The following is a 25,284-nucleotide window of genomic DNA, read 5'->3' on the forward strand; positions in this document are numbered from 1 at the left end:
GTCTAAAGCAGTGTTTGTCAACCTTTTTTGAGCCAGGGCACATTTTTTGCATTGAAAAGATCAGCAGAAATCATTAAAAAACCAAACTCAGTTGACCGTAAGAAGTCGTTGTCACAATTGTTGGATATGAGTTTAAACCATAACCAGGCATGCATCACTATAGCTCTATATTGATTCTGATTCTGAAGAGCGCATTGGCATTAGGGCTTCTTCAAAACAACTTTCAAACTGTCTACATGTAAGGATCAAGGCTATATTTTGGCCAAAACGTTATGACTACACCAGTGGTTCTTAACATGGGTTCGATCGAACCCTAGGGGTTCGGTGAGTCGGGCTCAGGAGTTCGGCAGAGGTCAAGACACACCTGACTCATCGTGTAAATAAAAACTTTTCCCTATCGGCGTATTACGGATACGGCAACAGCAGAAGTCTAACTGATTTGCAGGTGTGTAATTTGTTGTGAGTTTATGCACTGTGTTGGTTTTGTTCTTTGAACAAGGTGATGTTCATGCACGGTTCATTTTGTGCACCAGTAAAAAAACATGGTAAAACTTTAGTATGAGGAACATATTCACCATCAATTAGTTGCTTATTAACATGCAAATTAGTAACATATTGGCTCTTAACTAGTCATTATTAAGTACTTATTAATGCCTTATTCGGCATGGCCTTATTATAACCCTAACCCTCTAACCCTGGCCCTAACCCTCTAATCTTAACCCCAACCAAATAACTCTAAATTAAGTCTTTGTTACTTAGAATATGTTCCCCTAGTGTCCAAAAAAATCTAAATTAAGTCTTTGTTACTTAGAATATGTTCCCCATATTAAAGTGTTACCAAAAACATATAACTTTGTCTTGAATTTGAAAAAAAAACAAAAACATTTTATTTTTCACTAAAGAAGGGTTCGGTGAATGCGCATATGAAACTGGTTGGGTTCGGTACCTCCAACAAGGTTAAGAACCACTGGACTACACTATTATGGATCATCTGAGACTTATCTAAAATGATTGAAAAACATTATTATATGGGACCTTTTGATAAAACTCGTTAGGTTTTGCTGGTGTACCTAATGTCGTGTCTGGTGTTGTGTAAATATAAGAGTGTATTTGTGGGTTCCTATGTAAGTTGAGACGAGGCAGTCCTCAACATCTCTGAATGCGATTGAGTGATTCCTTCACTTGCACATAAGTATAGCACGGAGTCTCTGGGCGGGATGGTAGTTTTCGGTGGCTGCAAACTGGGCGAATGTGAATCAGGGCAGCACACACTCTGTAGTTTATGTTTGATGTTTGCTATATGTGAGTGTGTGTGTTTTCATTTTGAGGTCACGCAGCATAGTAGGGTGATCTCGGAAAGCTCTGCAATTGACTCTATTTTCTGCCCTGGCACTGTGACAACACATTCCCCCTGTGCAGCTTCACTTTCTCACTCTCTGGAAGACATGAAAGGCGGGACACGTTGAGAGATGTTAACCCCGTAGCTTAAAATGTTGTCAAGTGGGACAACATGTAAAAAGTCTGCACTAAATTGAATGTGGTTTTAGAAAGATTAGGGGATAAGTGATAAGGTGCCACATCCTCTGATGACACTTTCTTTATTGCAGCGTAGTGTTGTCCCGATACCAATATTTTGGTACCAGTACCGGTACTAACATTTGTTCGATAATTTTCGGTATTTTTTCGAATAAAGGGAACCACAAAAAATGGCATTATTGACTTTATTTTAAAGGGGAACATTATCACAATTTCAGAAGGGTTAAAACCATTAAAAATCAGTTCCCAGTGGCTTATTTTATTTTTCGAAGTTTTTTTCAAAATTTTACCCATCACGCAATATCCCTAAAAAAAGCTTCAAAGTGCCTGATTTTAACCATCGTTATATACACCCGTCCATTTTCCTGTGACGTCACACAGTGATGCCAATACAAACAAACATGGCGGATAGAACAGCAAGGGAAAGCGACATTAGCTCGGATTCAGACTCGGATTTCAGCGGCTTAAGCGATTCAACAGATTACGCATGTATTGAAACGGATGGTTGTAGTGTGGAGGCAGGTAGCGAAAACGAAATTGAAGAAGAAACTGAAGCTATTGAGCCATATCGGTTTGAACCGTATGCAAGCGAAACCGACGAAAACGACACGACAGCCAGCGACACGGGAGAAAGCGAGGACGAATTTGGCGATCGCCTTCTAACCAACGATTGGTATGTGTTTGTTTGGCATTAAAGGAAACTAACAACTATGAACTAGGTTTACAGCATATGAAATACATTTGGCAACAACATGCACTTTGAGAGTGCAGACAGCCCAGTTTTCATCAATTAATATATTCTGTAGACATACCCTCATCCGCTCTCTTTTCCTGAAAGCTGATCTGTCCAGTCCAGTTGGAAATGCATCTGCTTTGAGTGTCGCAGGATATCCACACATTCTTGCCATCTCTGTCGTAGCATAGCTTTAGTCGGTAAAGTGTGCGGAACAAACGTCCAATTTCTTGCCACTTTTGCATCTTTGGGCCACTGGTGCAACTTGAATCCGTCCCTGTTCGTGTTGTTACACCCTCCGACAACACACCGACGAGGCATGATGTCTCCAAGGTACGGAAAACAGTCGAAAAAACGGAAAATAACAGAGCTGATTTGACTCGGTGTTTGTAATGTGTTTGAGAAAATGGCGGATTGCTTCCCGATGTGACGTCATCGCTCCGAGAGCGAATAATAGAAAGGCGTTTAATTCGCCAAAATTCACCCATTTAGAGTTCGGAAATCGGTTAAAAAAATATATGGTCTTTTTTCTGCAACATCAAGGTATATATTGACGCTTACATAGGTCTGGTGATAATGTTCCCCTTTAACCAAAAATCTTAGGGTACACGTTGTCCTCATAATGTTTAAAAACATTTAATCAAAGCAAACTAAATGTTCAGACATGGTATTAAAACTTGAAAATGATATGTCTAGGGTACACTTATTAATGATGGAAAAACTGGTATCAATCATCATTTTTAAATAAAAAACAACAATTGAAGTCTTTAAGGTCACATAGATTTGTTGTTTTGCCCTATAATGCGTCTGGTGACTGTATACCAGAGAATAAGAAGACAGAGCTAGAGGGACTAGTGTTGCCAATTTAGCGAGTAATCAAACCCCTTTTTTGTTATCTTTCTCAAAAATGCGACGTGCACCAAATCTGGGGAACATACTTTTGTAGAACATTACATTATAGCAGGTAGGACTATCGCTCTTCTCAACTTCCCTTCGCCCTCTGAAAGAGGTCTTGTTTCTTTAACGACAGAATACAATTAATTTTGTAGTTCCAAACTAGGGTTGTCCCGCTACCAATATTTTTGGTACCGGTACTGGTACCAAAATGTATTTCGATACTTTTCTAAATAAAGGGGACCACATAAAATGTAATTATTGGCTTTATTTTAACAAAAAATCTTAGGGTACATTAAACATATGTTTATTATTGCAAGTTTGTCCTTAAATAAAATAGTGAACATACTAGACAATTTGTCTTTTAGTAGTAAGTAAACAAACAAAGACCCCTAATTAGTCTGCTGACATATGCAGTAACATATTGTGTCATTTATCTACTTATTATTTTGTCTACATTATTAAGGACAAATGGTAGAAAATGAATTATTAATCTACTTGTTCATTTACTGCTTACTTTCTGTTTTAACATGTTCTATCTACACTTCTGTTAAAATGTAATAATCACTTATTCATCTCTTCTTTGATACTTGACATTAGTTTTGGATGATACCACACATTTGGGTATGGATCCGACCAAGTAGTTACAGGATCATACATTGGTCATATTCAAAGTCCTCATGTGTCCAGGGACATATTTACTGAGTTTATAATCATAATATGAATTAAAAAAAACTGAAATAAGATGTTGTGATGATAAAAAATATTGATGTAATCAAAGTAGTATTGATTAGATATGCTCTTGTACTTGGTATCATTACAGTGGAAGTCAGGTGTAGATCCCCCCATGGCATTTGTTTACATTGTGAAGGCGGTGAGCTGTTGTATCCTCCTACGGTGTGTAGTGAAGCAGGATTAGCTATTCCTTGTCCTCCAGTGATAATGTACTTGTAAGAAACTTACTTTATTTGTCGCCATGGAGGTGAAGATTAGTGTTTAAAGCACCTCTTCCTGAGGCTGTTTCAGTGTTATAACTTCACCTTTATCTTTACTTTTTAAGCCAAAATGCGTCCATTCTCCCTTTTCTGTCTACACACTGTCTGCTTGTAAGTACTCGGTGTGTGTGCGCTGCCAAACATGCTTGTCTGCTCTTAAATCAGCAATGACATGACGTGACGACGACGGGGGCCTGGGTGGGGGTGGCGGACCGGTACTTTTTAGAGGCGGTATAGTACCGAATATGATTTATTAATATCGGCAGCACGGTGGTAAGAGGGGTTAGTGTGTCTGCCTCACAATACGAAGGTCCTGAGTAGTCCTGAGTTCAATCCTTAAATCTTTCTGTGTGGAGTTTGCATGTCCTCCCGTGACTGCGTGGGTTCCCTCCGGGTACTCCGGCTTCCTCCCACCTTCAAAAACATGCACCTGGGGATAGGTTGATTGGCAACACTAAATTGGCCCTAGTGTGTGAATGTGAGTGTGAATGTTGTCTGTCTATCTGTGTTGGCCCTGCGATGAGGTGGCGACTTGTCCAGGGTGTACCCCGCCTTCCGCCCGTTTGTACCTGAGATAGGCTCCAGCGCCCCCCGCGACCCCAAAGGGAATAAGCGGTAGAAAATGGATGGATGGGATGGAAGTATCGCGGTACTATACTAATACTGGTATACCGTACAACCCTATTGCAGCGTGCACACAAGTGGTTGATTTTTGGGCTAGAGTGGGTGCAAGGCATCGGGACTCCCGTGTTGTGTTTAGTCGTGAACAGCGTGTAATTTGGCCATGCAACCAGAGAACAGTGGTGGGAGTCGGTCAAGCCAGCCGTAGCTTAGCTTGGTTTACAGATGAGCCTGTTTCTGCCTCAGCTGGCCTCTGTATTACTATCATTTTTATTATTGTAAATGTGGGTTTCTGCTCCGCCGCTCCCAGTCTGTGGAATGCTCTCCCTGACCACCTGAGGGCACCACAGACTGTGAATGCTTTTAAAAAAGGCTTAAAAACCCTTCTTTTTAAAAAATACTTTTTTTTAGATATGTGTGCTAGTTTTAGCTATTAGACTGTTCGAGTTTATTTTTTATTTTTACTATTTTAATTACTTGTTGCGGGCAGCTATTTGTGGTTTTCATGTTGTTGTTGTTTTTTTGTTTTTTTTGTTTTTTTTTAAATGCACTGTAGCACTTTGAGGTTGTTTGCTAAATGTAAAGTGCTTTTACAAATATAATCTATTATTATTATTATTATTATTATTATTATTATTAAGCCTGAGCTGGGTTCCGTGGGTACAGGTAAGACAGGCATGGACACATGGGGCCTGCTGGGATCATGAAGACAGACCAGTGCCAAGGCATTCCACAGTGTTGCTTCCATGACAGTTTGATGTATCTGCTTTATCTGCGCATGGAGCCATAACACACAGCCAGGCGTGGAGGGGGGTCTGTAAACATATACATAGGGGCACCACAAGACAGAAGGTGTGCAAGTTTCACACCAAACGTCCTTCGATTTGGGAAGAAGGGCGGCCAACACTAATCAAAACTAATGTTTCCATCCTTCTCCTGTGTATGCAAATGAGTGAGATTGGAGTCTACTTTATTGTCCTTGTACAGGTACACGGCCAATGGATTTCAGTTAGAATCTTCCATGAAGTGCATGTTTTATTTACAGGAAGGTGCACATTAGGGGAATATTAGGGTTGTACGGTATAGTGAAGTGAAGTGAAGTGAATTATATTTATATAGCGCTTTTCTCTAGTGACTCAAAGCGCTTTACATAGTGAAACCCAATATCTAAGTTACATTTAAACCAGTGTGGGTGGCACTGGGAGCAGGTGGGTAAAGTGTCTTGCCCAAGGACACAACAGCAGTGACTAGGATGGCGGAAGCGGAATCGAACCTGCAACCCTCTAGTTGCTGGCACTGCCGCTCTACCAACCGAGCTATGCCGCCCCGCCACTGGTATAGTATCGCGGTACTAATGAATCCAAAACGATACTATACTCTGTTTGAAAAGTACCAGTTCCCGTCGTGACATTGCTGGAGCATGTTCGGCAGCGCACAATAACAGAGTACTTACAAGCAGACACAGTGTGTAGACAGAAAAGGGAGAACGGACACATTTTGGTATAAAAAATAAAGATAAAGGTGAAGTTATAACACTGAAACACCCTCAGGAAGAGGTGCTTTAAGACATGGCTAGCTAGTTAGCGGCTAACGTTCATCCGCAGTCGGCAGTGTTTCAGCTACTTCTAAATCACTAATCATCGTCTTCATGGCGACAAGTAAAGTAAGTTTCTTACTACTATCATTATCACTGCAGGACGAGGAATAGCTAAACATGCTTCACTACACACCGTGGGAGTATACAATAGCTCACTGGCGTGAAGGAGGATTACCTCCAAATTCTTCAGGACAAGCTCAAATCATCGGCCCGGGTTTGGGTCTTGGGCGCAGTTGGGTGTTCCAACAGGACAATGACCCCAAACACACCTCAAAAGTGGTAAAGGAATGGCTAAATCAGGCTAGAATGAAGGTTTTAGAATGGCTTTCCCAAAATCCTGACTTAAAGGTGTGGACAATGCTGAAGATACAAGTCCATGTCAGAAAACCAACACATTTAGCTGAACTGCACCAATTTTCTGGTCAAAAATTCAAGCAGAAGCTTGTGGATGGCTACCAAAAGTGCCTTATTGCAGTGAAACTTGCCAATAGGGACATATAAGCAAATATTAAAGGCCTACTGAAACCCACTAGTACCGACCACGCAGTCTGATAGTTTATATATCAATGATGAAATCTTAACATTGCAACACATGCCAATACGGCCGGGTTAGCTTACTAAAGTGCAATTTTAAATTTCGCGCGAAATATCCTGCTGAAAACGTCTCGGTATGATGACGTCTGCGCTTGACGTCACGGATTGTAGAGGACATTTTGGGACAGCATGGTGGCCAGCTATTAAGTCGTCTGTTTTCATTGCAAAATTCCACAGTATTCTGGACATCTGTGTTGGTGAATCTTTTGCAATTTGTTCAATGAACAATGGAGACAGCAAAGAAGAAAGCTGTAGGTGGGAAGCGGTGTATTGCGGGCGACTGCAGCAACACAAACACGGCCTGTGTTTCATTGTTTACATTCCCAAAAGATGGCAGTCAAGCTTTATCATTGGCCTGTGGAGAACTGGGACAACAGAGACTCTTACCAGGAGGACTTTGAGTTGGATATGCAGACGCGGTACCGTGAGTACGCATGCAGCTGCGGCTTCCAAACATTTGATCGCTTGCCCGTACGTGCGTGCCGCTGTGTGCATGTCACGTACGTAACTTTGGGGACTTTGGGGAAATATATGTGCTGTATGAACTTTGGGGAGGTGAACAGTACTTTGGGCTGTGGGATTGAGTGTGTTGTGCAGGTGTTTGAGTTGTATTGGCGGGTTATATGGACGGGAGGGGGGATTAATTTGTGGCATATTAAATATAAGCCTGGTTGTGTTGTGGCTAATAGAGTATATATATATGTCTTGTGTTTATTTACTGTTTTAGTCATTCCCAGCTGAATATCAGGTTCCACCTGCCTCTCACAGCATCTTCCCTATCTGAATCGCTCCCACTGCCCTCTAGTCCTTCACTCTCACTTTCCTCATCCACGAATCTTTCATCCTCGCTCAAATTAATGGGGAAATCGTCGCTTTCTTGGTCCGAATCGCTCTCGCTGCTGGTGGCCATGATTGTAAACAATGTGCAGATGTGAGGAGCTCCACAACCTGCGACGTCACGCGCATATCGTCTGCTACTTCCGGTACAGGCAAGGCTTTTTTATCAGCGACCAAAAGTTGCGAACTTCATCGTCGATGTTCTCTACTAAATCCTTTCAGCAAAAATATGGCAATATCGCGAAATGATCAAGTATGACACATAGAATGGACCTGCTATCCCCATTTAAATAAGAAAATCGCATTTTAGTAGGCCTTTAACATTGCTGTATGTATACTTTTGATCACCACTGTATCCTTTCTGATCCTTCTGTGGTCACCCCACACAAGACGTTACGAAAGAAAGCTATCAAAGTCGTCTTGGACGAGTGCCTCCACAGCCACCGCCCCTTTGAACCGTCTCCTCTAAATGTGTCCTCAGAGATCTTGGCCACTGTTGTTGCGTCCATGTGTGGACACGCCGCATCAGCACTGTGACACACATGCAGCATCACAGCCAAAATCAACACAAGACCACTCTGAAATAACTCTTTCACACTATTTGATTGTCCTTTCTGATCATTTGGACGTCTTCGTCCGCTTTTAGCCATGAACGTCAGCATCATTGGGGCAGGTGTGTCAGTCAAGTGTGGCGTGGCAGAAGTGACATCATCGTGTCGGAGTGGTGATGTCCCAGTCCTGCTACCGCCTGCCATTGTGGACAGACCATCCAATCACTCCACATCCGAGTTTAGATCCTCTTTAGCACCTTTTGTCTCACCGTCCGACTTTAAACGCTGTTTAGTCATTCCGCAGGAGTGCCGCGGTTAAACAAAGGTTTCAATGAGGGTGCAGACAAATAAGGCGTAATGGGGCGCAGGCGGGAGGCAGATGGGAAGGGAGGCGAGGCGACATGAATTCGCCGGAGGACGCGGATCTGTCTGCTCGACACGTCGTCTTTCGCTCTTGTCACAAAGCTGCTCGTCTCTTGTTTTGACGCAGTCCCCGCGTCTCATCGTCCTTTCAAATGTCAATGACCCGCCGCTCTATATTTGATACCACGGAATCTGCCGACTGTGCACTTTTGCTTTCACAACACATACAACAGGAAGACATACAGCAGGGGTGTCAAACTCAAATACAGAGTGGGCCAAAATTTAAAACGGAACAAAGCCGCGGGGCAAGATTGAACAAATTAACCTTTTAATATGGACCCAAACAAGTTTTGCATTGAATATTGAACAAGCAAGGCTTATATGACTTCATAGTGACATGCAAAATCGAGTTTCAAATAATAATAATAATAATAATAAAAAAATATCAATGACATAGCAAATACAATTTAAATAAAAATTGAATGCCTCTTTTCTATTTGCAGCCTTCTGAGGTAAATATCAACATTAACTTTTTCCACAGGCTAATAATTTTGAAAATAAAATAACAATGAATAAAACAACCATTCAGGACTTTAAACTGCTCAGTTTGCAACACACTGATCTAATCTGATGTGCCCAAGCCAGATACCTGCCATCTTTTCTTGGATGCTAGTTCATTAATGTCAGGGCTCAGGCTTTGAGCTGAGGCAACTTTCATTATCGAACAAAGGTGTTCATCAGTCATTATATCTCGTCCACAGTCTTGGGGGCGTGCCTTAAATGCACTGCCTTTAATGTACTCTACAAGCTATTGTCATGTCCGCTTTTCATCCATTCTAACATCATTCAGATCCAGTCACAAGATATATGCAGCTTATGTACGCACACACGAGTGAATGCAACGCATACTTCATCAACAGCGATACAGGTTACACTGAGGGTGCCAGTATAAAAAAAACTTTAACACTGTTAGAAATATACGCCACACTGTGAATCCACGCCAAACAAGAATGACAAACACATTTCGGGAGAACATCCGCACCGTAACACAACATAAACACAACAGAACAAATACACAGAATCCTTTGCAGCACTAACTCTTCCGGGACGCTACAAAATACACCCCCGCTACCACCAAACCTCCCCCCCACACACACACACCTTGTAGCGTCCCGGAAGAGTTAGTGCTGCAAAGGTTTCTGGGTATTTGTTCTGTTGTGTTTATGTTGTGTTACGGTGCGGATGTTCTCCCGAAATGTGTTTGTCATTCTTGTTTGGTGTGGATTCACAGTGTGGCGTATATTTCTAACAGTGTTAAAAAATGTTATTCGGCTACCCTCAGTGTAACCTGTATCGCTGTTGATGAAGTATGCGTTACATTCAATTGTGTGTGCGTACAGAAGCCACACATGTTATGTGACTGGGCCAGCACTCGTTGGACCAGCTGAAAAGCAGACGTGACGATTTTCGGGAGGGGCGCTGAAGTTTGGAAGACTCCCGGGACGGTTGGCAAGTATTAGAATTAACGGTGAATGTGGTGTTACCGCGGCACCGCCACGATATATAATCGGCGGGCCAGCTTTAGTGTTAATTTGATATCGCCTCAAGGGCCAAGTGAAATTACACAGCAGGCCAAATTTGGCCCACGGGCCAGAGTTTGACACCCATGAAATAAAGTTATAACATAAGGCCCCATTCCCGGGTGGATCTCGCGTGAGAGGAAGGGGGGGTCGGTGGGGAACATTTTGCAAAGCGTCTATCCATCCATCTTCTTCTGCTTGTCCCTCACCGTCTGCTGAAAATGATGGAAAGCGCCACTCTACACAGCATCTGACGCTGTGGTTAAAGTTAAAGTCCCAAGGATTGTCACACACACTAGGTGTGGTGAAATTTGTCCTCTGCATTTGACCATGTTCACCCCCTGGGAGGTGAGGGGAGGAGTGAGTAGCAGCGTGCGCCACGCTCTGGAATCATTTTGGTGATTTAACCCCCAATTCCAACCCTTGATGCTGAGTGCCAAGCAGCTCCCATTTTTTATAGTCTTTGGTATGACTCGACCAGGATCTGAACTCCCGACCAGTCTCAGAGCGGACACTCTAAGCACAAGGCTACTGAGCTACAAGTTGGAATTGCCACTAAACACATTTTAAGATATTCAACACTTTACTGCTGATTGGCGGCGAAAGCATACTTGCCAACCCTCCTGATTTTTTTCCTGGAAAGTGCCAAATTTCAGTAATTAATAATTAGTACCGTATTTTCCGGACCATAGGGCGCACCGGATTGTAAGGCGCATTGCCGATGAGCGGGTCTAATCAGGTCTATTTTCATAGGGCGCATTAAAGGGGTCAAAGTATAAAAAAAAAAAAATCAAACAAAAGACTTCCTTGTGGTCTACAAAACATGTAATGGTGGTTCTTTGCTCAAAATGTTGCATAGATGATGTTTTACACATCATCTTCAAGTCACTTTCTAACAGTCTCTTCAGGATGCATCGTTTTGTCGGCGGTCTTATTTACGTGCCTCCACTTGGACAGCGTCTTCGCCCCGTCATCTTTGTTGTAGCGGTGTAGCGTGCAAGGACGGGTGTGGAAGAAGTCTCAAAAGATGGCGCTAATTGTTTTAATGACATTCAGACTTTACTTCAATCAATAACAGCGCAGCATCTCCTCATTTGTGGCTCACTAGTGCAACAACAACACCCGAAATGTGTCCCGTGACCGGAACTCTCTAATAACTAAAGTTCCTTGGGTGAATAATGTAAACTCACTACACCGGTATGTTTTAGTGCTTTCATGGTGAGTTTACTGATAGATATAAGTAAGAACTTTACACTACTTTATATTAGAAATGGCAACAGTGGAGGATGAATGTCACATAACCAGATAATAGAGAAAAAGAAGAAGCTTATCGACTACAGTTTCACACGGACTACAGTGGTGGACGGGCGCAGATTTTCAGAATTTATGCAGATCCCACATAGACATCAGCAGGTACTAAAAAGTAAGAGAAGTTGCTTTTGCATAATATCGCGAAACAAAACGCTTGTGTTTGGGGTCATTGTCCTGTTGGAACACCCAACTGCGCCCAAGACCCAACCTCCGGGCTGATGATTTTAGCTTGTTCTGAAGAATTTGGAGGTAATCCTCCTTTTTCATTGTCCCATTTAAAGCACCAGTTTCATTGGCAGCAAAACAGGCTCAGAGCATAATACTACCACCACCATGCTTGACAGTAGGAATGGTGTTTCTGGGATTAAAGGCCTCTCCTTTTCTCCTCAAAACATATTGCTGGGTATTGAGGCCAAACAGCTTAATGTTTTTATACTTTTGACCCAGCAGATTTGCTCACATTTTCAGTAGACCCATAATAAATTCATAAAAGAAGCAAACTTCATGAATGTTTTTTGTGGCCAACAAATATGTGCTCCAATGACTCTATCACAAAAAAATAAGAGTTGTAGAAATGATTGGAAAGTCAAGACAGCCATGACATTGTTTTTTACAAGTGTATCTAAACTTTTGACAACAACTAATATATATATATATATATATGTATATGTGATTGAATATATTCCTAATTCTGAGGTCTCAAGGTTGGCAAGTATGGGCTAAAGTGGGTAGTGCACCGCGCCAATGCGTCACGTTTCATGTGTCAGGCAAACTTTGACGAATGGGGCTGTATAAATCCCCTTCCCACTGTAAGTCAAGGTGGGTAACTTTCATCGATACAGTACAGATTCCCAGTGAAGCCTTACTGTGCTTTTAAGCATACTCTTCATGCTTTGTTGGCGTTAAAACATCTAACATTACCTAGAGCAGGGGTGTCCAAACGTATTCCAACGAGGGCTGCATGCTGAAATATGAAATAATGCGGGGGACACTTTGATTGTATGTTATAAAAATACCAATTCAATGTCAGTATATGCTAAGCTATTTGAAAATAAAAATATTGTTATCTTAGCTTTTGTGTTATAGGTGACAAAGCAAATAGTTTTGTTATGTAACAGAGAAGGGAAGGAGGCGACAACCAGGGCAGGACTGCGGTTTAGAAGGTTTATTTTAAACCTTAGATGAATACGTGGCGTGTGTATGCTACTCAAAGTGAATGAGTGTTGACTATGTGCAATATTAATAATGTAAATGTTACCAAGGGTTGTTGTCAGCAAATGTTGGTTGTATCTTTCGTCGTTATCCAAGGGGGAAGGCGAAGAGGCAGTTTGTGGACAGGCAAAAGGTCGTGGGCAAGAACAGGGCAGCGTGGTCTGGGTCCGAGCAGGGAGGTCGTGGATCGGGGAGAGCAGTCAGGAATCCGGATGGGTGTCGAGTGACAATGCACAATCACGGAGGACAGGAGAGTCACTGTGGAAAATACAAAAGGGCATGAACCAAGGGAAAACACGGAGAGAGAGAGAGAGATCATAACAAGGGCGAGGAAATCACTGGGAAAACAAGGGATGCCAGACGTGATGCTTACTGGAAGGTTAGCGACGTTCTGGTAAAGGTTCCTCGGGTCCGCTGGTCTTTATGCTGCTCCCCCTCGTCAAGTCCAGGTGCGCTGATAAGTAATTGGTTGCAGGCTTGTTGCTGTGTGGGCGTGTTGTGCTCAGCGCGAGCAGAGGCTTGTCTGAATGTGCTGCCAGTAGAGTGGTTAAGAGAGGTGCCTGCAGCTCCAGCTGCAGAGGAAACGTGGGTTCGACTCCGTGTCATGACAAGTTTTAAGGTTATATATATACAAACCCTGTTTCCATATGAGTTGGGAAATTGTGTTAGATATAAACGAAATACAATGATTTGCAAATCTTTTTCAACCCTATTGTGTGAATGAGTGTAAATGGGGGAGGGAGGTTTTTTGGGTTGGTGTACTAATTGTAAGTGTATTTTGTGTTTTTTATGTTGATTTAATACAAAAAAAATTAAATTAAATGGAAAAAAAATACGATACTGATTATAAAAAAAACGATACCGATAATTTCCGATATTACATTTTAAAGCATTTATCGGCCGATAATATCGACAGGCCGATATTATCGGACATCTCTAATGTGTATATATATATATATATATATATATATATATATATATATATATATATATATATAGGGTCACTAATTTTTGTTCTACTTCATTCCAAAGGAGATGATTGCCTTCTTCTCCTCCAATTTCTTTCAAGCATCCCTACACAAAATGGAAGCATGATAAAGCAGATTCAAGCAGGAAAACGTTGGTCTTGTCCGTGTCCTAAATGTCTCAGTACTTTTGTCCACTGATCTTATTGTAACAACCAGTGACGTGTGGTCACTGGAGGCAGGTGAGGCAGGGCCTCACCTGCCATCATGGAAAGAAAAAAATAATGTAAAAAAAAAAAAAAAAAAAAAAAATTGTTATATGTATTCAGTGATTATACTATAAAGTTATTTTCCATTTAACTTCACCAGTTTGAGATTATTTTTATTCTAAATCGCTGAATTTTCACATTTGCCGTTCAAATACTGAGAAGAGACGGTGCGGTGATCAGCAGCCAGTTGAGGCACGTCTCTCAGTTGTGCTTCAACATGGATTGCGGACTCGGCTAACTGCTGGCCTGCTGTGCAGTGAGACCGTATTGCTATATGAACTATATTATACATTTCCATAATTTAGTTAGCTGAGGTATATAATGCACAGTGTATTTTGTCAACAACTGTATGTGTGTAACGTATTTCTTGTGCTGAGCAATCATAAAACTGCTGCGAAGACACACTGTGAGGCTCGCAGTAATCCCGCCTCCTGGTGCCGGTTAATGCACCCCCGCCGCAGAATGCACCCCCCCGACGGGAGCGTCACACCAACCAAAGCCCACACCCAAACCCTCCACGTGCAAGACCGAATCCACCCAAAAAAAGTCACTTAACAAGAAGCCAAAAAGTGCAAAAACAACAATGCTCGCGCCGGAGGAGCCGTGAACGACTGCAGGGACACAACATTAGGTACACCTGCAGACTGCAGCACTGATTTCATATTTCATTCATTCACAACTCCTCCAACACGAACACCACTGTTCCCGCACTTATAAGTAAAGGTAAGACCATAATAACGTTTTTTTAATTAAATATGCTTTTTTGTGTGCTACAGTTTGTATGTGTAAAGTTAAAGTTAAGTTAAAGTACCAATGATTGTCACACACACACTAGGTGTGGTGAAATTTGTCCTCTGCATTTGACCCATCCCTTGATCACCCCCTGGGAGGTGAGGGGAGCAGTGGGCAGCAGCGGCGCCGCGCCCGGGAATAATTTTTGGTGATTTAACCCCCAATTCCAACCCTTGATGCTGAGTGCCAAGCAGGGAAGAATGCTGGTATGAGCTTTTAAACATAACCCGTTAACTGCTGCCAATCAAATGGTGAATAAGATACTCTTTAGGGTTCATATGTTTGTAAATCTGACTGTGATGAAGTCAGTGCCTCACCAGCCATCAACCTCACCGCACGTCACTGGTAACAACATACTCTCTTCCTGCCAGATCATAAACGTGTCCTCGGGAGAGAAATTACATTATAGAGCTAATGCAAGTCCTTCTTGGAACTCTATGTTCCGGACTTCATCATATTGAGTCGAGCATTTAATTGATCCGGAATGTCCCGTAACATACTGGATGTCTTTCTAGTTGGCGAGTCCACACTAACAAGGTGGGGAGATGTAAGTCTAAGGGGAAATGCAATGTCTTCTTGGTTGTCATGGCTACACTAGTCTGCTTGGCAACACGTGAGAGCCTTGTTAAAAAAAAAAAAAAAAACACTGATAAGGATGTAGATAAAGGTGCAAATAATGGAATGTATTCAGTTTGGGGCACTAATGGGTGGAACAGTCCACTCCCCAGAAGGATCATGGTAGCACCTGTCTTGCTAGGATTTGGTTAAGCGTTACTCCAAGGTGCGAGGAGGCAGCAGGTGTGATCAATCAATGGTAAACGCATTGCAGCTGGCAAACACCAAACACCAAGTACAACACAACAAAAAGACAAGGTAAGAATACCGTATTTTTCGGACTATAAGGCGCACTTAAAATCTTTAAATTTTCTCAAAACTCGACAGTGCGCCTTATAACCCGGTGCGCCTAATGTACAGAATAATTCTTGTTGTGCTTAACCGACCTCGAAGCAATTTTATTTGGTACATGGTGTAATGATAAGTGTGACCAGTAGATGACAGTCACACATAACAGATACGTGTAGACTGCAATGTGACGCCAGTAAACAACACCAAAAAACTTTAAATGTTCCATTGAGAATAAAGAACATTACACAACTCACTCAAAAATCCGTCAAAATGTTTTAGTACGACTTTGAAGCCGCACCGCTTGATGGATTGTCGGCCCATTACGGCTACTGTAGTCAGAGATACAAGTATTAATATGGTGTGTGTATAAGGACCACAAAATGGCACCCATTAGCAGACATATTATCTGCCGTTTTGTTTCACAATATTATGCAAAACCAACTTTTATTACCTCCTGGTACCTGCTGATGTGTATTTGGGATCTGCATAAGTCCTGAAAAAATGCGCACATCCATCTATGTAGTCCGTGTCGATGCCGTAGTCGATAAGCTTCTTCTTTTTCTCTATCTTCTTGTTATGTGACATTCATCCTCCACTGTTGCCATTTATAATATAAAGTAGTGTAATGCTCTAACTTATATCTCCTTATAGGGAGGAGCGGGGGTACTAGGATGACAGGGGATGCAAAACAATAACATATACACCCATTATTTATTATTTACTTTATATCTTTTAAATTCGAAGGAATCAATAAAGTACTATCTATCTATCTATCTATCTATCTATCTATCTATCTATCTATCTATCTATCTATCTATCTATCTATCTGTGTAAGCGCTAAAACATACCGGTGTAGTGAGTTTACATTATTCACCCAAGGAACTTTAGTTATTAGAGAGTTCCGGTCGGACGCTTTTTTCACGGGACACATTTCAGGCGTTGTTGTTGTTGCACTAGTGAGCCACGGATGAGGAGATGCTGCTCCGTTATTGATTGAAGTAAAGATTGAATGTCATTAAAAATGTTAGCTCCATCTTTTGACACCTCTTCCACCCCCGTCCTTGCATGCTACACCGCTACAACAAAGATGACGGGGAGAAGACGCTGTAGATAAGACCGCCCACAAAACGTTGCATCCTGAAGAGACTGTCAGAAAGTGACTTGAAGATGATGTGTAAAATATTGATCACAGTTTATCACATTTGAGGGGGTGCAGAACAAAGAAACAACAGAAACTAGGGTTGTAACGATACCAATATTTTGGTACCGGTCCCAAAATGTATTTCGATACTTTTCGATACCTTTTGATACTTTTCTAAATAAAGGGGTGTACTCATAAAAAGACGTGACAAACTTGTGCAGTACAATGCATGAACTACCAGGTTGTCTCGGGCAGTAGCACCTAGCGAGAACTAGCAATGGATCATGGAGCTGGGCTTCAACAAGGAAGCTCCACGATAATCCTCGAAAGTGAAGAAATGTCAAAGAATCTCAAACAATGATCACTAGGATGTCAAGCAAAAGTTACAAATGAAAACCATGAAAGCCCTGCTGTTCCAACAAAACAAAGGGTCACCATTAAGCACCAAATAGAAAACGGAGGGAACAAATTAATAGCACAAAACAGGAAATAGGGGAAATAAAAAAAAAGAGTGCACGATATTTTTGGCAGCCAATATTTATCAACTGATAATGGCAAATATGACGTCAGATCAATAATTCCAATAACGAAAAATCAACCGATAAAACGAGCTGATAATAATAAAGTGGAGATGTCCGATCGGCCTGCCGATATTATCGGCCGATAAATGCTTTAAAATTTAATATCGTAAATTATCAGTTTTTTTATTATCGGTATCGTATTTTTTTATTGTATTTTATTATTATTTTTATTAAATCAACATAAAAAACACAATATACACTTACAATTAGTGCACCAACCCAAAAAACCTCCCCCCCCCATTTACACTCATTCACACAAAAGGGTTGTTTCTTTCTGTTATTAATATTCTGGTTTCTACATTATATATCAATATATATCAATACAGTCTGCAAGGGATACAGTCCGTAAGCACACATGGTTGTGCGTGCTGCTGGTCCACTAATAGTACTAACCTTTAACAGTTAATTTTACTCATTTTCATTAATTACTAGTTTCTATGTAACTGTTTTTATATTGTTTTACTTTCTTTTTTATTCAAGAATTTTTTTTTTTTTTTTTAATCTTATTTTATTGTATTAATATTTAAAAAAAATGACCTTATCTTCACCATACCTGGTTGTCCAAATTAGGCATAATAATGTGTTAATTCAATGACTGTATATATCAATATCGGTTGATATCGGTATCGGTTGATATTGGTTTCGGTAATTAAAGAGTTGGACAATATCGGAATATCAGATATCTGCAAAAAGCTATTATCGGACATTCCTATAATAAAGGCTTATCTCCATGTTAGTTGGTGGTCTCTCCGTTGTGGCCTTCTGCTGCTACCTGGCTCCTCAACCCTTCTCCTCCCCTACGGTATGGTCACATATTTGTGTTGTGTCCGGAGATTAGCATCATGTTGCAGCAGTTGCCGGTGTGGGCCTGTGCTGCTTAGCTGAGACCTGGCGTTAATAGTGGCGACCACAGCAAACGTACAGCTCCAGGACTGATGAGAAAGCGTTTTCGAGGCAACAGCTGAAAAGAAAAGAACATAGGGCAAAAGATCTCAATGAGAAAATAAGTAGTTGATTGTGTTTACCTTCATGGTTCATCTGGAGCTTTTACGATTTCTTAGTGGAAAATATCATTTGAACCCTGATTTGTATATATTCTAAAACTGAATGTTGCCTTTTGAAAGGGCAGGCACTTGTTGAACCATTTTATAATTATACTACTGTTAAATATTGTATTTTCATCAATCAATCAAAGTTAATTCATATAGCCCGTAATCACGAGCGTCTCAAAGGGCTGCACAAGCCACAACGACATCCTCGGCTCAGATCCCACATTTAAGTCAATAAAGTTCAAGTTAAAGTACCAATGATTGTCACACACACACTAGGTGTGGTGAAATCTGTCCTCTGCATTTGACCCATCCCCTTGTTCACCCCCTGGGAGGTGAGGGGAGCAGTGAGCAGCATCAGTGGCCACGCTCAGGAATCATTTGGTGATTTAACCCCCAATTCCAACCCTTGATGCTGAAAGCCAAGCAAGGATGTAATGGGTCCCATTTTTTATAGTCTTTGGTATGACTCGGCTGGGGTTTGAACTCACAACCTCCCAGTCTCAGGGCGGACACTCTAACCACTAGGCCACTGAGCCTTGGTGAGAGTCCTTATCAATTATGACGACATGTCCCTTCATATCTGGTTATGTCTCCTTAGTTGATATTTATTTCCTATCGGCGCTCTTATTTTTGTTCCACTTCCTGCACGTCTGCCCGAGCGCTCGTTTCCTTCACCTGTCCCTGATTGGCAGTCTGGCACACCTGGTTGCAGTTGCCAATCAGGCTGCTATTTATGCCTGCCTCGCCTGTTCTTCATTATGTTTAGGACCTCTTGCTGCATTCATGACTGCTTCTCCTATTTTGAGTAAAATAAAAGACTCGTACCTGCTGTTTCCTGCATCTTGGGGTCACAACTACCACAGCCATGCCAGTTCCTCACAAATGGCAATGCAGAATTATATCAGCTTACTTCTGTTGGCCTCATTTATGTACAAACCCCGTTTCCATATGAGTTGGGAAATTGTGTTAGATGTAAATATAAACGGAATACAATGATTTGCAAATCCTTTTCAACCCATATTCAATTCAATGCACTACAAAGACAACATATTTGATGTTCAAACTCATAACATTTTTTTTTTTTGCAAATAATAATTAACTTAGAATTTCATGGTTGCAACACGTGCCAAAGTAGTTGGGAAAGGGCATGTTCACCACTGTGTTACATGGCCTTTCCTTTTAACAACACTCAGTAAAGGTTTGGGAACTGAGGAGACACATTTTTTAAGCTTCTAAGGGGAATTATTTCCCATTCTTGCTTGATGTACAGCTTAAGTTGTTCAACAGTCCGGGGGTCACCGTTGTGGTATTTTAGGCTTCATAATGCGCCACACATTTTCAGTGGGGGACAGGTTTGGACTACCGGCAGGCCAGTCTAGTACCCGCACTCTTTTACTATGAAGCCACGTTGATGTAACACGTGGCTTGGCATTGTCTTGCTGAAATAAGCAGGGGCGTCCATGGTAAGGTTGCTTGGATGGCAATATATGTTGCTCCAAAACCTGTTTGTACCTTTCAGCATTAATGGCGCCTTCACAGATGTGTAAGTTACCCATGTCTTGGGCACTAATACACCCCCATACCATCACAGATGCTGGCTTTTCAACTTTGCGCTTATAACAATCTGGATGGTTCTTTTCCTCTTTGGTCCGAAGGACACGACGTCCACAGTTTCCAAAAACAATTTGAAATGTGGACTCGTCAGACCACAGAACACTTTTCCACTTTGTATCAGTCCATCTTAGAGGAGCTCAGGCCCAGCAAAGCCGACTGCGTTTCTGGGTGTTGTTGATAAACGGTTTTCGTCTTGCATAGGAACATTTTAACTTGCACTTACAGATGTAGCGACCAACTGTAGTTACTGACAGTGGGTTTCTGAAGTGTTCCTGAGCCCATGTGGTGATATCCTTTACACACTGATGTCGCTTGTTGATGCAGTACAGCCTGAGGGATCGAAGATCACGGGCTTAGCTGCTTACGTGCAGTGAGTTCTCCAGATTCTCCGAACCCTTTGATGATATTACAGACCGTAGATGGTGAAATCCTTAAATTCCTTGCAATAGCTGGTTGAGAAAGGTTTTTCTTAAACTGTTCAACAATTTGCTCACGCATTTGTTGAGAAAGTGGTGACCCTCGCTCCATCCTTTCTTGTGAAAGACTGAGCATTTTTTGGGAAGCTGTTTTTATACTTAATCGTGGCACCCACCTGTTCCCAATTAGCCTGCACACCTGTGGGATGTTCCAAATAAGTGTTTGATGAGCATTCCTCAACTTTATCAGTATTTATTGCCACCTTTCCCAACTTCTTTGTCACGTGTTGCTGGCATCAAATTCTAAAGTTAATGATTATTTGGACAAAAAATATCGGTTTGAACATCAAATATGTTGTCTTTGTAGCATATTCAACTGAATATGGGTTGAAAATGATTTGCAAATCATTGTATTCCGTTTATATTTACATCTAACACCATTTCCCAACTCATATGGAAACGGGGTTTGTACAATATTTTGTGTTGGATAGATGGTCTTTCTTTTTTTCACTTTAGAAAATCATATATCAGAAATGTTGAGTCCCTTGTAGTCTATAAATGAACTAATTGAAAGGTTGATGTATCAATAAGCAGAAAAACAGTGTAAATTTACTAAAAAGGTACGAAGCTACGGCTTATGGAATAGACAAAAAGCGATTGTACACTGAAAGGTGTACCATGGATAATAAAGAAACAGGCCTCTGAATTAACACTCATACAATTGACCTAAGTACCAGATAAGTAAGAATGGTAATTGAAGACCAGAACTGGATCTGAGTGTATTCATTCATTGAAACTGCTTGTCATTTTTCAAACGTTTCTCTTAACAATTCCTACGGACGCCATGACGCAACTTTTGGAACAATTTCCCTTGTGGATCAATAAAGTTTGTCTTTGTCTAAGTGCGTAGACGTCAGACAGCAACATGGTGCCCACAACGGCAGAAACGCCACAAAGTCTTTTTGCAAGCACATAATGCAACGGTGCTGCTTGTACAAATCGCAAGGTTGCTATTTGGCCAAGAGGAGTTTATACTCGCAATATGCTGAAACATTTAAACACAGCATGCAATAACTGTGAATGAATGTGTCATCCCAGGTGTAAATACAACAACAGGTACCAACAAACACAGACTATGTTATTATTTTTTTAATTGAAATGAATGCCTTGTTATTTACATGAGCAAGACTAGAGACATATTCTGACTGACTCCAAGGCGGGCAGTACTTGCTCCAGATCAAGTCTGCCTCTAACCCAGACCTGGGCAAATTAAGGACCGGGGGCCACTTGCGGCCCGTTAAGCTTTTCAATCTGGCCTGCCGGACATTCCCAAATATTTATTTAGATGTTTAAGATGTAAAGTGTAGCTGCTATTATGATGTGCAGTGATGTTTTCTAATGACTATAAGTCTTCAACTATACTAAGTCTTTCAATGCTTGGAATCTGCATGATATACTAGTTACTATGGTCATCTAATTAGTTACTATGGTCATCTAATTAGTTACTATGGTCATCTAATTCGTTATTATGGTCATATAATTAGTTACTATGGTCATCTAATTAGTTACTATGGTAATGTAAGTCACAGCAGCGCAGACGAGGCACCAAGCAGTGTGGGTGGGGAGAGTTCCACAGAGTGTTTCCATAGTCTGAAATGTGGGTGTCAGGGACAGACGTGAAAGGAGATTTTTACAACAAAGTTCTAAAGCTTAGTGATATACAGTGTTGGGTTAGTTACTGAAAACCAGTAACTAGTTACAGTTACTAGTTACTTTATTTCAAAAGTAACTCAGTTACTAACTCAGTTACTTACACCAAAAAATAATGCGTTACTGTGAAAAGTAACTACTTAGTTACTTCTTTTTTTAAGGCCCCATTAATGCCCTTTTAGCCTTAATTTCAGTACTGTTATTGCACTGGAGAATAATACAATCTGTTGATCAACTTGAAATGCACTTGCATCACTGAACTCTGCTAAGCAATGTGGTCTACATACAACACACAAAGACAAATATATGTTACAAAGGGCCAATTTGTTTCTGGCCAGAACAAATTAACAAAACTATTTTAAATAGCTGCAACATAACATACATAAGTAACAAACAGCATAATAACAGCATAGCTGTAAAGCAAGAAAGGCACACACTACATACACAAAGCCTAACCAGGCATTTTTTCCTCAAGGAATTCTGACACAGAATCATGTCTGAAGCCCAGAACACTCTACACATTTCCCCAGTTTTAGTTTAGAGATAAGGAAAGATTGGCCTGGCCCACTAGCATCCCTCTTTATGTTTGTGAACTTTATAGTCTATACATTTAGAGTGATGTGATAATCAAACACTCTAGAAGTTTAGAATGAAAGAGTATATAAGAGAATTGACAGCAACGTTCCCTCTAAGGTGCGCGCCTGTGCAATTGCGCACTGCTCAAGCGGCCTCTGCGCACGGCAAATCTATGCCACGCACAAAATCAAATTAAAAAATTAGCGCATAACAATTTTTGACACAACACGGACACGACAGAGAAAACACTTTTCGTCATCCTTGTTTAAATATTGTAACGTTTGTCGAGATCCTTTGAGGACATGAATTCCATCCATCACTTTACTGAGCAAAACTCTTTATTGTCGGCCATAAACACATCACCAAAACATTAGTAAAAAAATGATATCTAGCAAAAGTGGTCATTTTCTGCAGTACAAACCAGACCAAAAGCAACTTTGTTATATCAACAGCAGCCGCTCGCTCTTTCTCACTTGCGCCAACACATGCACATATGGCACTTAGCCAGTGATGCGTTTACAGCCACACAAAAAGTCGGACAACTCCAACACCACACATAAAGTGTAATTCCAGGTCGTTACTCTATGATTTACCAATGAAATGTGTGCTTATTCTAGTGTCATTTACTAGGAATCTTAATTCATAAATATTAATCATGAAATGCTGTTAGTATATTAAATAAATACTAATACAAATATATTTTTTTACAAACAGGAAGTTGCAGGAATGCACACATGATCCCCTGCTTAAATCTCATTGTGCAACATGTGAATGTTTTAATGGGAACAAAATGCAATGTCTGAAAGGGGTACAAACTATTTCCAAAGCAGAACCTCCACCCAGACAAACAATACAAGTACACAGTTCATGAAAAACAATATTTTTTGTTATTGTCATTGTAAGTGGGCCTAAACACTTATATTAGAAATGGAAATGACTGCTGTCATTTGATTATAATAATAAGATAATGTTGTCTGTCTATCTGTGTTGGCCCTGCGATGAGGTGGGGACTTGTCCAGGGTGTACCCCGCCTTCCGCCCAAATGCAGCTGAGATAGGCTCCAGCACCCCCCGTGACTCCGAAAGGGACAAGCGGTAGAAAATAGATGGATGGATGGAGATTGAACTTGTTATTTAGTCAGGTTTGGGACAGGTGTGCTGCTGGTGTAGCCACAATGTGCATGTCTGATGTTGCTCACATGGGCTCCACTGAATGCTCAGGGACTTTTTGCGTTTGCTCACACACATGAACAATTAGAGGGAACATTGATTGACAGAGTGTGTGTACCTTCAGTGCTGAATGATGAGCAGAGGCAGAGTTAATCCTTAAGTGGTGGTGGAGGTGAAGTGGCATTGGAGTCTCTATCTCTCTTTACTAGCTTCGTCGAAGCATGTTGCTTATGTAGCTTGTTTCAGCAGATTTGAATTGCTGTTTTGGGCAGTAGATGGGATCTTTGATCCAAAGCACGATTAACATTTAACTAAAATGTTGTTTTCTTTGTGCTCGACAAAAGAAAAGTAGTGAAAATATCTCCATGTTAACAAACTCGACTTCTGGCTCCGCCATGATCAGACACGCCCCCCTCTCCTCCCTCCCCACACTCATACTCACACACAAAGCACATGTCTCTCTTCTCCGGCTTGTGACACAAGAAGAATCAGAACGATGACACAGCAGCGCTCCGATAAAACACATTCTATACTACATAAAAAGTAACGTAAAGTAACGCAGTAACGCATCATGTAGTAACGATAACTGAATTACTGAATATAAAAAATAACGCGTTAGATTACTAGTTACCGCCGAAACTAACAGCGTTACAGTAACGCGTTACTTTGTAACGCGTTAGTCCCAACACTGGTGATATATCACATATATCAGATTGTAGGTGTTTCATATTTCGCTGTGTTTGTTGCATTTTTGTTGCGTTTCGCTTGATTGTACAATATATGGATGGACAGGGGGTGTGTCTCGTCGTCAGCACTGCCACACCCCCATCTGATGGTGCTCTGTCCTCAGCACCATGGACAGAGGCGGTGACCTTTGCTCCTGCAGGCAGCGCTGGCCACCTCTCCCTCCACACCCACATTCTTTGTTTTCATGGGTGTCTCATTCAGTAAAAAAATGTAAATTCCATTCTGTTTTTTAAGGCGGTCTGTCATAACATTTTAGCATTCAATCAGACATTATTGTGAGGTATTGTATTAGTGTTCCTAAAAATAGATATACCGGCCCCAAAATAATTGCCCAGGCTTGCGCTAGACGGATGTCACTGAGCAGCAAGTAAGTTTGTGGTCAAAATCATGCACCGATTTGCTACAGAAGACACTCCTTTTTTTGATCTGTGAATGTTCCAATGGAGCCAGAGAAAGGTTGCATGTTTTCCGGCAACCTCATTTTCCATCCATCCATTTTCTACCGCTTATTCCCTTCGGGGT

General features: G+C 41.2%; 1 protein-coding gene across 3 annotated transcripts in view; it reads left to right on the plus strand.

The window, feature by feature from the left end:
* Positions 1–25,284, plus strand: part of LOC133614824 (muscleblind-like protein 1) — a 209,964-nt gene that overhangs the window by 86,070 nt on the left and 98,610 nt on the right. The gene's annotated exons all lie outside the window — the stretch shown is intronic.

This window comes from Nerophis lumbriciformis, linkage group LG17, assembly GCF_033978685.3.
Source record: "Nerophis lumbriciformis linkage group LG17, RoL_Nlum_v2.1, whole genome shotgun sequence".
NCBI classification, from domain to species: Eukaryota; Metazoa; Chordata; class Actinopteri; order Syngnathiformes; family Syngnathidae; genus Nerophis; species Nerophis lumbriciformis.